The sequence below is a fragment of the Misgurnus anguillicaudatus genome, chromosome 19, assembly GCF_027580225.2.
Source record: "Misgurnus anguillicaudatus chromosome 19, ASM2758022v2, whole genome shotgun sequence".
Taxonomy (NCBI): Eukaryota; Metazoa; Chordata; class Actinopteri; order Cypriniformes; family Cobitidae; genus Misgurnus; species Misgurnus anguillicaudatus.
This window is the reverse complement of record NC_073355.2, coordinates 14760654-14783924: the sequence shown is the minus strand read 5'-3', so window position 1 is coordinate 14783924 and position 23271 is coordinate 14760654. Positions and strand designations below refer to the sequence as shown.

The following is a 23271-nucleotide window of genomic DNA, read 5'->3' as shown; positions in this document are numbered from 1 at the left end:
GTATAAGTATTTGTGAATCTTTTACAGTGTACATGTGAATGTTTTAATGCACGTTTGTACATGGATTACATAAGCACTTACTTGATAATGTCTTTTTGTTGAGTTCTGCAACTAAAAACAAGAAGTCACAAAAATTATTTAGGAATAGACTTTCCAACTTTTCATTCTCTTTGAGTTACTCTACGTGACTATTGTGGAATTTATACATTTGTGTACATGTGTTTTTTAGTTTTGTGAAACTCACTTTAGCCAATTGGAGTTGTAGCCCACAAACAATAGCCTGTAAGAGAAGACAAAATATTCTAATAAACAGACAAACAGACAGACCAATGTGAACTTTTTTCATTGGATAGTACAAGTACACAGCAATAAGATGCATTTAGCATCTATCAGAATTACAAAAACACAGTACAAATGAGTTGATTTATAATAGGAAAAACAAACACAATGGAATTTAGTGGGCAGCATCAACTGTGTGCTTACCATCACTTATTAAAATATCTCCATCATTTATCACAATACTTCCATAATATTTGTATTCCTTCTGTGGAAGTCAAGGTTTACAATCAGCTGTGTGCTTACCATTTATCAAAATACCTATTTTGTGTTCATCAAAATAAAAAAACTCACACATGTTTAGAACAACATTGGGGTGAGTAAATGACATAATTTCATTTTTGAGTGAATTATTCCTTTAAAGGAAAGAAAGAGTAAATCTAAATCCACATAATAATCAGAATTAATTGAATTAATTGTATTACATAAAAATGTTCATGTGTCAAACACGCTCTGGTGCGATTTGGTTTGGATAGTGCACTGAAAAAAAATGATTCATTGAATTTAATCAATCTTTTTAAGGTAAGTAGTTGCAATCAATTTATTTAAGCTACATTTAAACAAAAGTTTTATATTTTATTTTACTTTACTAATCTTTTTTGTTTAAATGTAGCTTAAATAAATTGATTGCAACAACTTACCTTAAAAAATGTATTAAACTCAATAAATAATTCCTTCCAGTGTGAGTCCACTTTTAGCTTTTGCATGGCTTTGCTTGGCAGCAAACAGATGCGCGCTAAATGCGGGTAATTTTTTCACCACTTGGCAGAAGCTCCCACGCAGTGGCGGCTCGTGACTGCTCATCCGAGGGGCGCAAATTCAAAATAAGTGTTCGGAGTGTCATGTGTGTTTCTTGTGTTTTCCAAATATGTGCTTTTTGCATCATGTGAACAATGTGTCAAAATAAGTGCCTACTGCACACACATCAAAACTGTTCATGATAAAAGAGACGCTCACGTTCACGAAATACACTCAAGACACTCACTTAAAAAGGACATATTATGAGATTTTTTTAAAGATGTAAACTAAGTCTAAAATAGGTCTGAGCAAAAGTGTGCCGTTTTGGGTGTGTCATTTAAAATGCAAATGAGCGGATGAAGTGCAACCACTGATCACAATGATGGTGGTTTGTTGCAATTGAAACTCAATTGTGCTGTGAAATATTTTATCTCTCTCTTTCTCTCTATACTAAATGGTTGTGCTGTGGTTGGATAGTGCAGATAAAGGGGGCGGTATTACCTTATTCTGACATCACAATAAGGGCCAAATTACAATGACCTATTTTTTCACATGCTTGCAGAAAATGGTTTACCAAAACTAAGTTATTGGGTTGATCTTTTTAACATTTTCTAGGTTGATATAAGCACTGGGGACACAATTATAGCACTTAAACATGGAAAAAGTCAGATTTTCATAATATGTCCCCTTTAACAGTAAACTCCGATTACGCATGAGATTATGTGAGCAAACGCGAGCATCTCTTTAATCATAAACCCTGTAACCCAAACAGGCACTTTTCTGACAAGACACATGATGCACATAAAATCGCTCGACGCGCAGATCAAATATTTTGAAATTACAAACAACAGACATGACGGGCTACATACATGTTGTGACGAACTTCGCATCGAGCGCCCTCGAAAAAAAGAAGTCACTGGCCGCCACTGCTCCCACGACATTGTTTTCTATCGGCTGGCAACTGAAACTGAAATTACACAGAAATAAAGGGAATAAGAATAAGAACCCGGATGCAGACTTTGCAAGGTTTATTATATAAACAAGGAAAGCAAATACCCACGAGTGGCAAAATATAGACCAGGATATCATAATACTAAACATGACTAAAACAAACAATGAACTTGACAAAAATCTCACTTTTAAATAACACTTGACACAGGGAATGTTATTAAATGAATTAGCACAAGACAGCAAACACAAGGGCAATAAATAGGGCAGGAACTAAACAAGGTAACACGGGTGTGGGGCATAAAACAACAACGACATAATTAACGAGGAGACAAGAGAGTGGGGTCTGGAGATGAGACAGAAGCAGGGCTGGACTGGGACAAAAATTCGGCCCAGGCATTTTGGCCCAAACTGGCCCACACTACACTGCAAAAAAATGATTTTCAAGAAAAAAATTCTTAGTATTTTTGTCTTGTTTTCAGTAAAAATATATCTAAAAGTTCTTAAGTTAAGATGCTTTTCTTGATGAAAATTACCCAAGAAAATAAGTCTAGTTTTTAGACCAAAAATATCAAATTTAAGTGATTTTGTGCATAAAACAAGCAAAAAAATCTGCCAATGGGGTAAGCAAAAAATCTTGAACATTTTCTTAAACACTAAATGCAATAAATTCCCCATGCTTACCCCATTGGCAGATTTTTTTGCTTGTTTTATGCACAAAATCACTTAAATTTAAAATTTTTGGTGTAAAAACTAGACTTATTTTCTTGGGTCATTTTGCTCATTAAGAAAAACTATCTTATTTTAAGAATTTTTTGATATTTTTTACTGAAAACAAGACAAAAATACTAAGAATTTTTTTCTTGAAAATCATTTTTTGCAGTGTATACACTCTAAAAAAAATCCGTAAAAAACACGGACAAAGTACTGCACTGAAAAAACGAACTTTTTAGTGTAGTAATATTTATTAGATTAACTCTCATTGTAACACCCGCCACTCATTCATCCAATGCCCAGAGGGCGCCATCGCCCGAATATTGACTGTGCTCTTACTCTCTCTCTACTTCCTGTGTTTCACTGTCTTAAGCCCCTGTTTGAGTCTAAGATGGCGCGAAGTATTGCCAGCTCACCACTGTCTCTACCAAGCGTTTTGTCATTGCCTTCTTTGCTAACTACGTGTATGATTACTGCCTGTTTTTGACCTTGTTTCTCTTGGATTGTGATTTGGACTTGTTTGTTATACGGACTGCCTATTTGTTATCGATCTACTGCCTGCCTATATCGACCACGATTCTCTGCCTTAGCCATTGTTTATACTGTGTGTGCCTCATAAAATCTGCATATGGATTCTACCACTCCTCCGAGTCATTCACCGTTACAGAATACTTCGCCTGACCAGAATCCAGCGGAGATGTCACAACTACAGGCCGCGTTCGCTTATCAGAACGAGATGATTGCTGATTTTCAAACCCAGCTCTCGACACTACGGGCCGCGAACGACCATCTCACACGGTACATCCATTCTCTACCCACCAATCGACCTGAGACGGTAAGATTATCATTACCGGATAAGTTTGATGGAAAAGCGGAGAAATGCAAGGGGTTTATACGACAGTGCACGTTATATTTTGATAACCAACCAGAGGCCTTTGCACATGATAATACCAAGTGCTCATTCATGATGTCATTGTTTACCGGAAAGGCTTTAGAGTGGGCCGCAGCTGTATGGGACCAGGATGAAACGCTACGTACATCATTTACTTACTTCTGTAAACAACTCCGTGAAGTTTTTGAGTATCCAGCTGGTGGACGCGACGTATCGATGCAGCTAGTGGATATCAGCCAAGGTAACCGCACTGCTTCTGAATATGCTGTTGACTTTCGCACGATCGCTGCACAGAGTGGATGGAATGAGACGGCGTTAAAGCCGATGTTTAAGCGGGGTCTTCACCCAAGGATTCAGTCAGAGATTGCGTGTAAGGATATTGACATGGATTTGCATCAACTAATTTCTATGGCCATTCGCATTGATAACCTCCTTCGTAACAGCCCCACAAGCCATTTGACCATGTTAACATCTGCATCTGCTTTGAGTCCATCTGAAGTCGCTGAACCTATGCAAATTGGATTCACAAAACCATCCATGGAGGAACGGGAAGGGCGACGCGTTAACAGGCTCTGTTATTACTGCGGTCAGGCCGGACATCAGTGCCGTTTTTGCCCAAATAAACCCTCTTCAAGCAAAGTGAGTATTAATTTCACTAATCTGCTTCATAGATGCTTTACCCTATTGTTAACTCTCTCTTACGCAAGCTCTACCCAATGTGTTTCAGCGTTAATAGATTCTGGATCTGCATTAAATCTGCTTCACCATGAATTGGTTCATCAACTTCATATCCCTCTAGTGCCTTGTATACCACCTATTAATATCACTGCTATCAATAGCCAACCCATTGGAGACGGTATTACCCATCAGACAATTCCCATTACAGTCAAGATTGGTCTTTTCCACACTGAAACCATCTCATTTTATGTCACTAACACACCTCAAAATCCAGTTGTTCTAGGAAATCCATGGCTTGCTATCCACGACCCACAAATTTCATGGACCTCCAGAGAGCTGACTAGGTGGTCGTCTTACTGTCAGAATAATTGTTTACAAGGTCAAATTCACTATTCATGTCTCACCACAAGTATTGAAAGCCCTGTAACCAATGAATCAGTCTATATTCCCACAGAATACCAGGGATTCAGTGAAGTCTTCAGCAAAACTAAGGCCACTAAACTGCCTCCACATCGCCCCTGGGACTGTGCCATAGACCTTCTACCCAACACTTCACCACCTAAAAGTAAGGTTTATCCATTAACCATACCAGAAACACAGGCAATGGAACAATACATTGAAGAGGCTCTCGCATCAGGTTTCATCCAACCGTCCAAATCACCAGCGGCCTCGGGATTCTTTTTTGTAGAGAAAAAGGATGGAGGCCTTCGTCCCTGCATAGATTATCGTGGTCTGAACTCTGTAACAGTCAAGAACAGTTATCCACTGCCACTAGTCCCCTCTGCATTAGAACAACTACGTGAAGCCACAATCTTCACCAAACTTGACCTCCGTAGTGCATATAATTTAATCAGGATCAGGGAAGGGGACGAGTGGAAGACGGCATTTGTGACCACTAGAGGGCACTATGAATACTCTGTGATGCCGTATGGTCTTTGTAATGCACCGTCTGTATTCCAGTCATTCATAAATGAAATTTTCAGAGACATTCTTAATCACTATGTCATAGCATACATTGATGATATTTTGATTTTTTCAAAGACACGTGAGCAACACATTCAACATGTGAAGGATGTTTTATCTCGTTTATTGGCAAACCAATTATATGTGAAGGCGGAGAAGTGTGAATTTCATGTATCCAACACTAATTTTTTAGGTTACAAGATTAGCCACCATGGAGTAGAAATGGATATAAAGAAAGTTGAGGCAGTTACTGAATGGCCACATCCTAACACAATCAAAGAACTACAGCGATTTCTAGGATTCGCCAATTTCTACAGAAGGTTCATCAGGAACTACAGCTCTATTGCAGCCCCGCTCACATCATTACTAAAGGGTAACCCCAAGACAATTCTGTGGACACCCCAAGCCCAGTCAGCATTTGACAGATTAAAGACCACACTCTAAAAAAATAATCCGTAAAAAAACGGATATTGTCCTGGCAGAAAATTACCGGTACCTTTTCCATTATGTTTACAGACATTTCCGTTTATTCAAAAACTGAACATTCTGTAGATTTATAGAACATTGTCCGTAGATTTACAGAACATTTTCCGTAGTCTTTAGGGACACTTCAATCTGCCTATGAAACGCAACAATGGTGACAATCAACAACAAAGCTTCATGCCGCAATGCATGCTGGGTACCAGGATTGTAGAACACTCTTTCTTAACATTTACTCTCACCATTGTTGAGATTTGTATCCAAAGTGTTGATATCTCTGAAGCAAAAACCACAGCTGACACATTTGCAGCAATCTTATTCAATACAGTGTGTTTTTAGAACAGCATAGAGTGTCACTCTTATACATTTCAGCTCATCATTTTTATTTTATCATTTCATATTTAAATGTTAGCATATTTATGAAAACATTCATAAATATGAAACAACATATAAACATTCAAGCTTAGATGACAACATAAACAATTCTCCTTCCTCATGCAACAAACACGTTGTAATTGCTACAAGCAAAAACACTGTTGCAATGTTAATAGAGCAGAGTCAGTTCTGGGAGGTCAAGGGACAAAAGCCTAACTAAAGGGAACACTAATCTCCATAGTGGTGACTTCAAATGAATCTAAAACAAACACAAACTGTAGATTTAATGTGATAAATGTTGTGGTAAATATCCATTTGACTTACACGTCACGTCAGAAAGAAGATTTGTCTACTAAATCACATGTGTCGATGCTGGAATAGTTTAACACTTGTATCTTGTTCTGACAGCAATTGTTTAGAAGTTAAACATCATCCATGTTAGAAAATAACTCTGCAAGCAAGTTGTTATTTTAGGTTTCAAACAGAGATGGTGATAGAGAGGCAAAAGTGAAAGATTGCAGCAGGGGTTATTGTACCCATAATGCAACATGTTATTAAAAAAACTGATAAATGCCTGTAAAACATAAATACGGAAAATTCCTTCATATTTACACAGTACTTTGTCCGTTTTTTTACGGATTTTTTTTAGAGTGCAGCTTCACCACTGCTCCAATACTAAAACATCCAGACCCTGAAAAGCCATTTATTGTGGAGGTGGACGCTTCGGATGTGGGCATCGGAGCAGTATTATCTCAGAGGCATGGCACTCCAGGTAAAACTTATCCATGTGCTTTCTTTTCCAGAAAATTAACAACAGCAGAAAAGAACTATGATGTGGGGAACAAGGAACTACTCTCCATTAAAGAGGCCTTGGCTGAATGGAGACACTGGTTGGAGGGAGCCCGCTGTCCATTTCAGGTGATCACGGACCATAAAAATCTGGAGTACATTAAGAGTGCAAAACGTTTAAATCAAAGGCAAGCCAGATGGTCATTATTTTTCACGAGATTTCAATTCACAGTAACATATCGTCCTGGAAGCAAGAATGGTAAAGCAGACGCCCTATCAAGAAGATATGAATCTGAGGAAAAGGTCACCTGTCAGGGGCCTATATTACCACCGTCAGTGATTGTGGCACCGATCCGTTGGGACATCATGGAGGAGATTCAGAGACAACAACAGACCCGGCCGGCGGTGCTTGGTGGGGCGGGTGGGGGCCCCGTGTGGGCTTGCAGTGTGGGCCCCGGGCTGGTCTTGCGCCCGGGTTTCGTGCTGGCCCCATCTGACTTGGCCCACATGAGCCTTCTGTAGAAACTAAAGCCAATGTGGACTAAACCAAAGTCAAGTATGGGTGTGGTTGGGTTGAAGAAGTGATGAAGTTAATTAGATAATGAAGAGATGGACAAAGTGATGATTGACCATTAATGATAAACACCTGCTGTTAATAAACAGAATCACTAAAGAAAGATGAACAAGAAGAGAATAAAGACAAAATACCAGCAGAACCACAACAACTACAAAAAATAAATAAACATTTCTTGGTGTAGCTAATGTAGACTGCAAGAGTTAAATTAACCAGAGTTAAATTAACATTGACACTGCTTAGTGTTTATATGGATCCACACTGCAGTGTGTTGGGGGGGTAACACTTGAGGCATTTTACATCTTACATCTTACTTGTAGAGTTGTTTGTTAACTTAGGTTTAGATGTTTCATTTAAAGTCACCATTATTGTGATCATTGGTTGTTTTAGTTGGACTCTTGACTCTTTATTTTTTCTGCCCACTATAACTTTGTGTGTTATATTTGTTATGGTGAAGAAGAGACCATGTTGCAATTCTGTTATGGTGGTTGACACGTAATGTTGAACATCTAGAAAATGTATTTATTCATTTGGTGTTTGCTCATTTAGCAGATGTACTGGTCTCTCTCAGTTATGTGATGCTACAGTATGATATCTGGCACTCTCAACGCGGTTTGTCATTCTGAAGATTTTGAAACAATGTGTACTTAGATTAACCATGCTGTAACTTAAACACACGAACATCAAGTCTCACAGTATGAATCTCAACAATGGTGACAAAGAAAAATGCCAAAATGTTCATGATTTTTTTTCATGCCGCAGTGCATTCTGGGAGTTCTGGATAAGATTTGTTTATACCCAGAATGCATTGCAGCATGAAGCTTTTCATTTTATGGTCACCATTATTGAGATCCATACACAGATTCTTTATATTTGGGTGTCTAAATTGGACAACAGTTAATTTTGAACTGTACAGTATTTCAACTTTTAAATGATAAACTGATATGAGTGTGCCAGATATCATACTTCAGTATCACATTACTGACAGAAAAAATATTTTTGGTAAGCAAACTAAAATAGCATATTAGTTTTTTTTACATGACAATCAACACTATATCCTAACCACCACCACCGCTGCCGCCATAGAATAACACTGGACACTTGGGTCTCTTTCGTTGCCATAACAAACAGGTTTTAAACACACCAAGTTACAACAATAAGTCAAAAACGGAGTAAAGAGTCCAACTAAAACTACCACTGATCGCAATGATGGTGACTTTTAATGAAACAGCCAACATCTAGACCTAGGTTAATAAATGGCTCTACAAGTAAGATGAAAATGCCTCAGTGTTGCTTTTTTGGCACCCTGTAGTGTGGATCTGAACACTGAGCGGCATTAATTGAACACTGGGGAATTTGCAGTCTGCATTGGCTCCACCGGGAAGTGTTTGTTTGTTTTTTGTGGTTGTTGTGGTTCTGCTGGTATTTTGTCTTTGTTCTCTTGTTTATCTTTCTTTGGTGATTCTGTTTATTAACAGCAGGTGTTTATCATTAATGGTCAATCATCACTTCATTCATCTCCTCATTATCTAATTAACTTCATCACTTCTTCAACCCAACCACACCCATGCTTGACTTTGGTTTGGTCCGCATTGACTTTGGTTTCTACAAAAGGTTCATGTGGGCTAAGTCAGATGGGGCCAGCATGAAACCCGGGTGCAAGACCAGCTTGGGGCCCATATTGCAAGCCCATATGGGGCCTACATTTGCCCCACCAAGCACTGCTGGCTGGGGAATGAACCAACACCGCCTGGATGCCCACCAGCACGGCAATATGTTCCTAAGGCCCTTCGTCAACGCGTCATGCAGTGGGTACACACATCTTTGAGCTCTGGACATCCGGGTATTCAAAGAACGGAAGAACTGGTGCGTAATTCATTTTGGTGGCCAAATTTATCTAATGACATCTCTATGTATGTTCAGGCTTGCAGTGTATGTGCCCGATCCAAAACACCACGAAAACTTCCAGCTGATCTTCTGGAACCACTACCCATCCCGCAGCGGCCATGGTCTCATGTGGCAGTGGATTTTGTCACAGATCTTCCTAGTTCTGAGGGCTACACTACTATTCTGGTAATCTGTGACCGATTCTCTAAAGCCTGTCGTTTTGTACCATTAAAGGGCCTACCTACAGCCATGGAAACTGCACAAGCATTATTTCAGCATGTTTTTCGAAATTATGGTATACCAGAGGATATAGTCTCTGACAGGGGCCCACAATTTACATCTCGTGTGTGGCAAGCATTTTGCAAGCACTTGGACATTAATGTGAGCTTAACATCAGGTTATCACCCCCAAGCCAATGGCCAAGTGGAAAGAGTTAACCAGGAATTAGGACGCTATCTGAGGTCATACTGTAGCCAAGAACAGGAACGTTGGGCTGAATTTCTTCCTTGGGCAGAATACGCTAGGAACTCATTAACTCATTCATCTACAGGTCTCACCCCCTTTCAGTGTGTACTAGGATTCCAACCACCCATGTTCCCTTGGTTTGGTGAACCATCTGAAGTTCCTGCGGTGGACGATTGGGTCAGAAGAAGCGAGAGGGTGTGGGAGAGCGCCCATGTGAGGTTACAAAGAGCAATCAGAACTCAGAAGATTAAAGCAGACCGCAGGAGGCGTCCCCACCCCAACTATCAACCGGGTCAGAAAGTATGGCTATCCACAAGAGATCTACGGTTGCGGCTACCCAGCAAAAAACTCAGTCCACGGTATGTAGGCCCCTTTCGTATTTTGCAACAAATAAATCCAGTTACATACAGATTGGAGTTGCCTGCTCATTATCGCATTTCTCCTTCGTTCCATGTGTCATTGTTGAAACCTGCTCACCCGGCTCCTGGGACTGCCACTGAGGAGAGGGAACCGCCCCCGCCACTGGATGTTGATGGAGCTCCGGCTTACCTGGTAAGGGATATCATGGATTCCAGAAGGCGGGGGGGCCGGCTACAATACTTAGTGGACTGGGAGGGCTACGGTCCTGAAGAAAGATCTTGGGTACCCGCTAGGAACATTTTGGACCCATCTTTGACCCGGGACTTCCACCGTGCTCATCCCAATCGTCCAGCACCACGACCAAGGGGACGACCACGAGGAACACCTGGAGGTGTTCCTAGGGGAGGGGATTCTGTAACACCCGCCACTCATTCATCCAATGCCCAGAGGGCGCCATCGCCCGAATATTGACTGTGCTCTTACTCTCTCTCTACTTCCTGTGTTTCACTGTCTTAAGCCCCTGTTTGAGTCTAAGATGGCGCGAAGTATTGCCAGCTCACCACTGTCTCTACCAAGCGTTTTGTCATTGCCTTCTTTGCTAACTACGTGTATGATTACTGCCTGTTTTTGACCTTGTTTCTCTTGGATTGTGATTTGGACTTGTTTGTTATACGGACTGCCTATTTGTTATCGATCTACTGCCTGCCTATATCGACCACGATTCTCTGCCTTACCCATTGTTTATACTGTGTGTGCCTAATAAACTCTGCATATGGATTCTACCACTCCTCCGAGTCATTCACCGTTACACTCATAATTTCTACATAATAATATTAACATTTATTGAGAACTAGATTTTCCTAAGTAAAATGATGATAAATACACAATTAATTAATGTGAAAAATGAACTGTGTGGGAATAGTAAGTCTTATTAGATATTTTCTTGTATTATTTAAGTAAAATTTACTTACATTTATTTGCACATGTTGTAAGGAATACTCACAATTCTTTGCGCCTGAATATTTTTATTTTTTAAGCTTTATCACAGAATAAGAACTGATAAGAACTTTAACTACTTAAATATTTGTTAGCAAAATGTCATAAAGGTTTAAGCTCTTATATTATTGATGTTGTTTTGTTGTAAATAATAATTTTGTGAAGTCACCGTTCAGGTGATCAGTGTTTCTTTACATGAACCCTGTTCAGAACATTGTATTGTAATTCTCTCCACAGTGCTGATAATGCATGTCAGAAACACAGTTTGTGTGCGTTTCTGTTCTGAATCATGTTTATTCAACGACTGACTTGTTGTCAGTCATGAATTTTGTGTTATAATGCTATTTATAACACTAAAAATAACTGGGTCCATAAACATATGTTAAAGAAAATAACGAACAGAAAATACGATTTATTTAATATTATTAGGACAGCAATGCTTCAATTTTCAAAAAAACCTAATAGACTTTACCTAAACGATTAAAATAAATCTAACTTCTAAATAAAATAATTTTAAGTAACATTTAATTAATCATTTAACATATGTTTTATCATGCAATTTTAATTAAATTTTATTAGATTTTAGTAGGTAAGTTTTACTTATAAAAAAGCAGTACATTTTACTTAAAAAAAAAGTTCGTGCAAATTGTTACGAGGATTTTTTTAAGTAAATTTTACAAGTTGTTTTTTTCAGTGTGTGTAAATATGAAGGAATTTTCCGTATTTATGTTTTACAGGAATTTATCAGTTTTTTTGTTAATAACATGTTGCATTATGGGTGAAATAACTCCTGCTGCAATCTTTTACTTTTGCCTCTCTATCACCATCTCTGTTTTTAAACCTAAAATTACAACTTGCTTGCAGAGTTCTTTTCTAACATGGATGATGTTTAACTTCTAAACAATTGCTGTCAGAACAAGATACAAGTGTTAAACTATTCCAGCATCCACACGTGTGATTTAGTAGACAAATCTTCTTTCTGACGTGACGTGTAAGTCAAATAGATATTTACCACAACATTTATCACATTAAATCTACAGTTTGTGTTTGTTTAAAGGGGACATATTATGAGATTTTTTTTAAGATGTAAACTAAGTCTAAAATAGGTCTGAGAAAAAGTGTGCCGTTTTGGGTGTGTCATTTAAAATGCAAATTAGTGGATGAAGTGCAACCACTGATCACAATGGTGGTGGTTTGTTGCAATTGAAACTCAATTGTGCTGTGAAATATTTTATCTCTCTCTTTCTCTCCATACTAAATGGTTGTGCTGTGGTTGGATAGTACAGATAAAGGGGGCGGTATTACCTTATTCTGACATCACAATAAGGGCCAAATTACAATGACCTATTTTTTCACATGCTTGCAGAAAATGGTTTACCAAAACTAAGTTATTGGGTTGATCTTTTTAACGTTTTCTAGGTTGATAGAAGCACTGGGGACACAATTATAGCACTTAAACATGGAAAAAGTCAGATTTTCATAATATGTCCCCTTTAAGATTCATTTGAAGTCACCACTATGGTGATTAGTGTTCCCTTTAGTTAGGCTTTTGTCCCTTGATCCTCACAGAACTGACTCTGCTCTTATAACATTACAACAGTGTTTTTGCTTGTAGCAATTGCAACTTGTTTGTTGCATGAGGAAGGAGAATTGTCTTTGATGTCAAATAAGCTTAGTTGTTTTTATGTTTTGCTGCCTGACATTGAAATATGAAATTTTAAAATAAGAATTAAGAACTGAAATGTGTAAGAGTGACACTCTATGCTGATCTAAAACACACTATATTGAATAAGATTGTTGCAAATGTGTTAGCTGTGGGTTTTGCTTTAGAGACATCAACATTTTGGATACAAATCTCAACAATGGTGAGAGTGAATGTTAGGAAAGAGTTTTCTACAATCCTGGTACCCAGCATGCATTGCGGCATGAAGCTTTGTTGTTGATTGTCACCATTGTTGCGTTTCATAGGCAGATTGAAGTGTCCCTAAAGGTTACGGAAAATGTTCTGTTAATTTACGGACAGTGGTCTATAAATCTACAGAATGTTCAGTTTTTGAATAAATGGAAATTCTGTAAACATAACGGAAAAGGTGCCGGTAATTTTCTGCCAGGAAATTATCCGTTTTATTACGGATTATTTTTTTAGAGTGTAATATTTCTGATTATATGGCATAAATTTCTTCCCACCCAAATGGGCTAATAAAGTAATGATTAAAAAAATGTTTAATCAACTGATCAACCGCGGCCCAACCCGGCCAGAGGATATAGCAGAAAATAACGACCCTGGCAGAAAATCTAAACTCTACTATGTTGCAATAGGCTATATAGTTTGTATGCACCGTCAGCTCATCAGTAGGTCTACTTTATGGATGGAAGGTGCGAGTGAGTTTTTAAAAAAAGATGTAGAGTGGTCTGCAGAATAAAAAGCTTGTGAACAACTTTCTCATTCAGGCTGAGCTTGGGCGCTTCTTACAATCGCGAATGAAGCCTACAATACACGAGTAAAATTTAAACCAATCATAAAGCGAAGTAAGTTAGAGAGGCGGGACTTAAGAAAGGTAAAGCCAATCATATTAGCGATGTGAGTTTTGGAGGCGGGACTCATCTGTTAACCGTTTATGTACCACATATAGCGCTATTTTTCTTTTTATAAGAGTTTAAATCTCCTTTAAATGATTCCTGAATGAATTCATGTTAAATTAAATAAGTAATAAGTAAAACACACAAGATACAAAGAAACATCAGTTGTTATATGAATAAATATAATATTATTTAAAAAAATAAAAAGCACCCCAGAAATAAGGGCACTTTCTCTCCAGGAATAAAAAGGGCAGGTGCTCAAGCCCCATTTGATGTCTATCTGTGCACGTGCCTGGGTCACAGTGTTGAATAAAACGTAAAAATTAATAAAAAAAAATGAAGGTTAACAAACATTTACATGGACTTCATTTTCATACATTTTCGTAAAGCTGGTTTATTTTCCTTATTTTCTGGTTTATTATCTTTCTGTCAGATGAACATTCCTGTCAGTAGCACCTTTAAAAAGCGCACTGCTGTCAGAAAAGATTGTGTAAGATTATATTCAAATATTTTTCATAAGCAACTAAAACACGTCGTTGTAAAAATTTAAACGGGTCAGTTCAGAGAAACGACCGGTTCTGTCAGACGCCGTTCTGCTTTGCGCATGCACGCTCTGCTTAGTTCAGTTGTATGCTGCTTTTAATTCCCATGTAAAGAGCAGCGTGTATTACACCTATTTTGACTTATCTAGGACAAGCTAACTTGAATTGAAAAGCAAATTAATGTTTATATAGTTGTAATGGTAATGAAATTAACTCCCTGGGTTGTAGCCTATTAGTTACGTTGTAACACTATTAATACGCTTGCTTGTACGGTTTAACCTTAGCCGCTATGTTCTACTGCTTATATTATCTATTGATTTTCTGTGTTCTCCTTTACATCATGTAAAGCTGCTTTGCAACAATTAACATTTGTGAAAAAAGCGCTATATAAATAAAATTGAATTGAAATTGAATTGAATTACGTTGTTAATAGTCATAATTACCAAAATAATACTAATATGTTATGTAACTGGACCGTCCCACACAGCAATATATATATATATATTGTTTAATGTTAGATATAGCCTTTATTTCAGAATATAAACAAAAGGGCCAAAAATGTAATAGATTTTAAAATATGTTTACTAAAATTATATAATATATAAAATATATATTTTTATATCATTTAGACGATCACCGAATGTTTAAATACATGGTGCCTTCTGGAATAAAAGAGATCGAATCAACCTCGTTTATAAACAAAGACCAAAATAAAGCATGAATTATTTTTTTTATTTTTTTTTTATTAAAGTAAAGTTAAAATAGCCTAAATAGTTTTTCCAGCCCTAATGAATACTGTTTACAGTTTTTCATGTTGCGTGGTAAAATCACAATTTACCTGCACATTAACTAGTAAATCACACACATATAAATCTCACATAACTATTCAACTCTGTATCACGATATAAAAAAAATGCTGAGCGAGCGAACAATAGTAATTCAAAGACAGAAGAAAATATTGAATAGACATAGACAAGTGTATAGACTACAGCTTCAGGAATCCAGAAGTCCAATCAATTAATGAAATAAACTTGAAACTTTTAAACTTTGATTTCCTGCCTTTTAACTTTTTTTGACGGTCAATTAAAAATCCCGTAGCATATAAATATCCATCACGTCTCATCAACTACACAGCCTTGCCAAAATAATACTTTTTAACATTTAACTTCCAAACACCTGTAAATCATCTAAATGTAAATTGGATTTACATAGCCCAGTCAGTGACATGCCAACAAACATAAAATAGAAGAAATTTATATTCTGACGAAGTCCTGTCATCGCTGGATCTTGTTTCACTTGATGTCTGAACAATAAAATTATTGAGGATGGAGAGAGGAGCAGAGTGCTGCAAAAAAAAAGAAATTTAAATGTCAAGTGAAGTCTGGAAACATTTTCATTTTTATAGCTCTATCTTAGCATTTACTTTATATATTCAGTATCCCCAAACCAGCCAGTATAGAGCTAGGAACCAGCTGACAAAGACAAATTAGCGCTCCGATGATACACATATTAATTTATTTAAGATTTTAAAATAATTGTATTTTTAACCAGTAAATATTGTCTATTTTACCAATTGTTAAAAACTCTGACTTGAAATATGTGTGTTATAGAATAAACGTATAGTAATTAATTGTATTAGTATTTAAAGAAATTATCGACAGAAGAAATAACTAAAGCTCATGATGATTTCAAAATGTTATTTGGAAATGTACTTTTAGATATTTAAAAATCACCAACTTTAGAATTAGAAAAAAATCATGTTATACGTGCATTTTTAGTTAAAAAGCCCAGTAAAATCCTGTTTAAACAGAAGACACAAAACATTTTCCAATCTATTGACCAAAGGTCAGCAGTAAATAATTGTTTTTAGCATCAGACCTGATCACTGTCATCAAAATGTACCCTTGACGTTGTGGTAGACAGTCCCGCGACGCACCTGTCTCAATCTGTTACCATAAAGCGTCAGCACCATGAAGGTATGAAAAAAACTCAAGGTTACGAGTTTCGTGATGACAAAACCAAAGCAAGGCTTCACTGGTTTTAATGACACTGTTCATCAGCTTTCTCTGTCAACTCAAGCTTTGATCATAAAGCTGTAAGTCCATTAGCGCGTGCATATGCTATGACGCTGGCATCGAATAACCAATCGTGTGCACATGGAAAGATTTGGATCCATATATTTCCATAAAATAATCATGCAACGGTATTAAGAATATGTAGATGTATTATATGCATGGAATAATATTGGTTCTGCTGCTGTCAATGCAAGTGTAATGTTGGAGAAATACTGATTGATGATGATTGCGTTAATATGTAAGTTACACAAATATGATATATATATAATGATGTTTGTGTAAATATTCATTATATACAGCATATTTAGTTATAGTTTTTGGTTATTTTGGGGAACTAAATATAACTTTATGGGAACATTCTTTATAGGTTTTATTTTTGTAGCCAAAATAAGAAAGTTACAGGGCTGTTATTTTTAAATAACCTTAAATAACTTATACAGAATGTTTTGTGGTGGTTTTTCATTATGTTTTATCATAAAATAACGTTACCATGATTTGGTTGTTTAATTTTTTAAATTGAAAAAGACATACATGTAATGCCCACTGCCCCTAATCTTAAGTGAATGAAATATTTCTTTATTTGTCAGTAAATATCTGTTTTAAGTCCTATATTTTGTGTTGAAGTCATTGGTTATTTATATATTTGATAAATTACAATTTTATCTAAAGGCTTTTTATATGAAAAATAACCTGTGTTGATACGTATTTAACATTATTTCAGTCTTTATTATTAATAGAGAATTTTAATTAAATAATTAAATATTCACTATGGTTGGTAGATCTTAAAGCTGTCTGTCTCAATGTCAATCAAACAATAAAATAAAAAAGTTTTACACATGTTTATGTGTGTATTTTTATGTAGATATTGTTTTTGACTTTGTGTGTGCCAAAACCATATAGTTTTAACAGTGTATGTGTTATCACTCTTTATCACCAGCTCGAGCTGCTGGTGTAACTGGTTTTTCAAACAGTGGATGTTTTTAACCTGCACTGGGAAAACTGTTAAATCTTATAGCCACTTGGTGCTGTGTTAAATGTTAATGTTTATGCACAAAAGGGTCCAAAGTCCTGCTATTTGTATTGTATTATTTAGTTAAAAATTAAAAATCAAATTATTTCTGTCTGCCCAGCTAGAAGAAAAAAGTTCTAAAAACTTTCCCTGAAAGTTCCCAAGGTTCCCAAAAACGCTCTGCCAACGTAAAAAGTGTCCGGTTTTCTTTAAGTTCTAGGAACGTTTTTTGTGTTGTCTGACCGTTAGAAGAATGTTACATTTTACCATTTTTAAACGTTATGACAATGTCATGTTTTAATGTTCACACAATGTTTAAAACAACAACTGTTTTTATATTGACTTGTTTAATTGTAAATGATAGAGAAACATTGCATTTTATTATTTTATAAAACTTTATTTCTGAATGTTCAGTAAATATATTGCTGTAGAAAACACAATTCACTTATTAGGTTTAGATGTTGATGTTTTGTTTAATTTATAGTCACAATTATTGTGATTAGTGTTTGTTTTAATTGGACTCTTGACCCTTGAGTTTTTGCTTGCTAGTTTTTTTCCTGGTTTTGTTAACTTTTTGTTAATACACCACAATTGTTACGAGAAGTTAATAGTGTAATTCTGTGGTGCTTAGTACATAATGGTAAAGATCATCACCTAAAAAATAATTAATTTGGTAATCAAAAGTTTATTTTCTGTCAAAAATGTAAGTGAGATCCAGCCCTTTCACAGCAGTTTGTCATTAAGGAGTTTAAGAAACTTTAGACAAAAAATATCCGCTGTGCGTTTGGGACGGGCAGACATCGGGAATCGGAGTGTGGATCTCAGCCATGGTGGCAATTAAATGAAAAACTTCATGCTGCAGTGCATGCTGGGTATTAACAAATTACAAATCTCATTCGGGACTCCCAGCATGCACTGCAGCATGGATAAATAAGGATTTTTTTAAACAATTTTGTTTGTCACCGTGGTTGGGATTCGTGCTCTGGTTCTTGGTGTTTGCGCGTCCCGATTGTGTAGCTGGCGTTTTTTGTCCGGAGTTTCTAAAACTCCATAATGACTAACTGATGTGAAAATATGAAATCTCATATTGACAGAAAATAAACTTTTGATTAGTTAGTTAATTAGGTGGTGATCTTTACCATTATGTACCAACAACCACAGAATTACACTATTAACTCTACATGTTCATAACAAACGTGGTGCATTAACACAAAGTTAAAACATCCAGGGAAAAAACTAGCAAGTGTCAAGAGTCCAACTAAAACAAACACTAATAATTCTAATGGTGACTATAAATGAAACAAAACATCAACATCTAAACCTAATGAGTGAATTGTGTTTTCTACATCAATATATTTACTGAACATTCAGAAATAATGTTTTACTAAATAATAAATTGCAATGTTTCTCTATCATTTACATAACAATTAAACAAGTCAATATAATAAACAGTTGTTGTTTTAAACATTGTGTGAACATTAAAACATGACATTGTCATAAGGTTTAAAAATGGTAAAATGTCACATTCCTCTAACGTTCAGACAACCCAGAAACGTTCTTAGAACTTTGGAAAACTGGACACTTTTTACGTTGGCAGAATGTTTTTGGGAACATTGGGAACTTTCAGGGAACGTTCTTAGAACTTTTTCTGCTATCTGGGTGTATACGTGTGTGCGCGCGCGTGTGTGTGACAGAGAGAGCGTGCGCGTGTGTGTGTGTGTGTGCGTGTGTGTGTGTGTGTGTGTGTGTGTGTGTGTGTGTGTGTGTGTGTGTGTGTGTGTGTGTGTGTGTGTGCGTGCGTGCGTGTGTGTTTGTTTGTACATTAGTATAGGCTTTGATGATAATATCTTAAATGGCACCTGACTGAATGGCACATCATAGTTTAATGTTTCTATGATTTCCAATGAATTTGTTGTTTTAATAACATCAGTAACCGATGACAGGAACTGTTCACACCTGCTATTATGCGTTTTGGTTGATCGGATCACTGGGGAATGATGCCAAAAACAGATGTAAATGGGGTGTAGATATTGTTTTGGACTTTGTGTTTGCCAAATCTCTTAGTTTTACCAGTGATTTTAAGGTATGAATGCTGTGATTTTGTTTTTGAACCTTCAAAAATATTTTTTTCTCAAAATTTACTTTGCTGACTCGACTTAATTAACTTCAAACATGTGTATTATTTTTTTGTTAGGATTTCAACAAATCATGCATAGTTTTTAAGTTGTTTAATACGGACTGTCAAAATAAAAATAAAAAATTTCAAAAGTTTTTTTGAGAAAATTCCCTGAGGTATCTTAAAGCTGTCTGTCTCAATGTCAGTTAAACAATAAAAGACAAAAACTTTTATATAGGCTTCTGGTGTAACTGGTTTTTCCAACAGTGGTGTGCATGAAGCACGTAGGAGTTTTCCTTACTCAAACATGTTCTGAGGGCAGAAAGAAAATGATTGGTTCTTCAGCTCGAAATGTTTTGAGCATTTAAGTGACGTGTTTACACGTGTCCGTGGCACGACTTTCTTAATCGTGCCAGTTTCACGTATTGATCATTCAATCGTTTTTCTTATTTTCTTACCATTGTCACTTGGGATTGGGGTTAGAACAACTTTCTGTTACATAAAATGACATCCTCACTCTAACCCCAACCCCAAGCAAAAACAGTTTAAGTTTCTGACAAATAAACCTATAAACATTGCCATTCTAACCCAAACACAACTTTATCCATGCACGAAAACAGTTTAAAAATCTGTCAAAAACCACAAATCTAACCCCAATCCCAAGCGACAATGGTTTGAAAAAAGGAAAAAAATGGAATAACCAATACGTGAAACTGGCACAAAAAAGAAAGTCTTGCCACGGACACGTGAAAACGCGTAAACACGTCACTTAAATGCTCGAAACTACTATGTGCGCACCCTGCACGAGGAAAACTGTTAAATCTACTAGCCATTTGTTGCTGTGTTAAATGTTAATGTTTATGCACAAAGGCTGCATAGTCCAGCTATAATTTTACACTGTCAGAAAAAAGGTTCAAAACTGTACATTTTTTGTCGCTGGGGTGGTACCCCAAGGTACTGTTTTGTACTTTTACAGGTATACTAAACATAATACAATTGTTGTACCTTTGAAGGTACCATCCCAGCGACAGAAAAAGGAACAACTTTGTACATTTTTTTCTGACAGTGTATTCATTATTTTGTTATGGTAAAATTATTTATCAAGTTCAAGTTCCTTAATTTAATACCCTTAGGTAAATTAGGTTTCAGTGGTAAGTTTACAGTTCTTCACACATATAACAGCCAGTAAGGTACAACATTTTACAGTTTTTTACGATTGGTTACACACAAAATCTTTTCATGTCACACGATTTTTGAAAGCTCTGACTCAAAGTGCAAAACTACATGCCAAATCTCCAAAACCATAAGCTATTTCTCAGCCTTTGACTCAGTTTTCAATTGGATAAAACACTTTTTTCAAAACACTACACACAATTCTCTACCTAAAACACAAAGATCTATCAGGAAGTCACTTGCTTTTCTTTTCCAAACACAACCAATCACAATGCTAGACTTTTCCACCAGGTCACACAGACACACTCCTCACATGTGCAAACACTAATTGCTTAACTGATCACTAACCAATCACTGCTTTACTTTACAGTAGTATAGATAGGCTTATAAATAGGTCAAATGTAATATTCCCTGTTTGGCAATCTGCACCCCCTCCCCCCTACCAATTCCTGGACCGGGTCACCAGACACAATTTACTGTATTCCACTGTAAAGAATATACTTTTGGTTTACACGTTTATAGTTTTGATGTATGCTAATGTATACAACAGTAATGTACTTTGAAATAATAAATAGTTTCTACATTGCATTGGCGTTTCCAGTGTACTTGTTACCCCTCTCAGCAGATTACTTTTACTGTAGAACATTGTATTGAAATGTAGATATAAGCCTATAAAAGACCAAAGAGCTTTAGATTTAGAACAGCAGTGTTTAGATGGTATATCCAAAAATGTATTACAGTTTTTTTCGATTGCTTAACGTCAGTGGGCACAACTGAAGTCACATGTGCAAAACTCTAACTACAGTCTGCACAGCAGCAGTTCATGTGGACCAAACTCTAGATCATTTTTGATTGCTTGAACACAGTTTTCAAAACTCTACACACTTATCTCATGACTTTAAACACAACCTGCACAACACTGTGGATTTACAGCACTTTGTTCAAATGCTAACACACTGCTTTCAAAACTGTGAACCACACATTCAAAACAGAAAAGATTTCAGCCTTGTGCCTTTCAAACACTGCTGATTGCAATTTCATATAAATATCAATTCCAATTTCATATATATATATATTTCATATATAAAATTCATGTACATTTAGTTTCTACCTTTTTTTCTCATTACTGTAATTCCGCAAATTACTCCAGACTACTGAAGCAAACTGCTAATTTTTATATACCATAAAGAATTATGATTTTCTAAATAAAATAATAAGTCATGTGATAAATCAATAAATAAATCATTCTTTGAAGAAAACATTACTTTGTGTGATGTCACTGAAATTGTTAAAACTATAAAGATAAAAGGTTAGTATTTTGTGTATTGGTGTTTGATGCTAGTGTTTTTCCTCTCAGTGTGTTGTGAGTGGCAGTGTGTGTTATCGTAGTGAGGGTTGTGTTTAGTGTTTGGCTGCACTGAGCTGTTTTGAGTCATGTGTTTAGAGATGTGCTCATGTGACTTTTGGTAGTGCAGACTGTAGTTAGAGTTTTGCACATGTAGCTCCTGTTGTGCTCACTGTCGTTTAGCAATCGAAAAAAACTGTATTATGAAATAAGTGTTTGCCATTTGATGCAAATGCTTCATTTTGACATGTGTTTGTGGCATTTTGAATGCAGTGTTGCATTTTGAAGGAGATATGTGCTATTTTGCATTTTGTGTGTGCAGTTTTAAGAATTGTGTGTAGAGTTTTGAAAAAAGGAGACTTAGTTTTGAAAACGTGTGTAAGCAATTGGTAAAAACTGTAATGTGATGTATACCCATAAAGGTACAAAAAGGGACCTTTGAGAGTACCACCCCAGCGACAGAAAAAGGAACAACTTTGTACCTTTTTTCTGACAGTGTATTCACTATTTTGTTATGGTAAAATTATTTATCAAATTCAAGTTCCTTTATTTTATACTCTTATGTAAATTAGGTTTCAGTGGCAAGTTTACAGTTCCTCACACATATAGACAAATAAAAAACAACACTAAAGCAACACTAAAAGGACATCATAAGAACAGTAACATAAAATAACAGCATATAATATATAAATAAATAATAAGTAAAAAATAAATAGAAACCCCTTATTATGCCTTAAAATTATTCATGTGATTGATCACAGCTGGGACAAAGCTGTTCTTAAATCGTTTTGTTGTGCAGTGTGGTACTCTAAACCGTCGATTTGATGGGTGAAATTGAAACACCCATTCGCTGTACCTACTGGGTTGCAACGGTATACAGTAAAGCAGGGGTAAGTAAAGGCTCCCCAATCAACTTAGCCCATTTCACAATTTGGTTCATTCAGTTGCAATTTTTCATTGATAGATTTCCATACCACAATGTAGGCATGATAAAACACAATTTCCTCAAGAAGAACATTCGTTGATTCCCTTTTTTTACACACAGCTTCACAGTTTCCTGCAAAACTTAACTTTGAATCAATGATTGTCCCCAGGTATTTATATGATTGCACACACTCCATGTGTGTGTGTGTGTGTGTGTGTGTGTGTGTGTGTGTGTGTGTGTGTGTGTGTGTGTGTGTGTGTGTGTGTGTGTGTGTGTGTGTGTGTGTGTGTGTGTGTGTGTGTGTGTGTGTG

At 36.3% G+C, this 23271-nt stretch overlaps 1 long non-coding RNA gene across 1 annotated transcript; it reads right to left on the bottom strand.

Moving 5' to 3' along the window:
• Nucleotides 1-76: 76 nt before the first annotated feature.
• On the bottom strand, nucleotides 77-16349 carry LOC141350818 (uncharacterized). Its single transcript, XR_012358965.1, has 4 exons — nucleotides 16196-16349; nucleotides 15531-15662; nucleotides 245-280; nucleotides 77-111 (listed from the first exon to the last, which is right to left on the bottom strand). It is a non-coding gene; the product is annotated as an uncharacterized lncRNA (long non-coding RNA).
• Nucleotides 16350-23271: the final 6922 nt, after the last annotated feature.